Below are 345 nucleotides of genomic sequence, written 5' to 3'. Positions count from 1 at the left end.
CTCAACGATATCAGCCTGCCACAGATCGTCGTATCCCCGGACTATGACGCGCCTTCTCGGAAAATTTCTTCTCGCCGGAGTGTGCAATTCGTCGACGAGCCGACGTCTCTCGGAGCTAACTGTTTTCTTTTCGTCGGATCTCTTTTTCATGATTCGATGCGTAATACACAGGATACAAGAAAAAAATGTTTTCTCGCTGACTTCACTCGACTAACTTGTTTCGTCGATACGCGATTTAATTTATAATAAGACCTGCTTCGTGAAGTTCCTCGATGATTGACAGCATCTCGTGAGCGTTGTTGCCCGCTCGGTGCGAAGCGGCGTGTAATCCGAGACGATCCACCA

This window comes from Mycetomoellerius zeteki, unplaced genomic scaffold, assembly GCF_001594055.1.
Source record: "Mycetomoellerius zeteki isolate Tzet28-1 unplaced genomic scaffold, Tzet1.0 scaffold522, whole genome shotgun sequence".
Taxonomy (NCBI): domain Eukaryota; kingdom Metazoa; phylum Arthropoda; class Insecta; order Hymenoptera; family Formicidae; genus Mycetomoellerius; species Mycetomoellerius zeteki.
Note: the sequence above shows the minus strand (reverse complement) of the source record.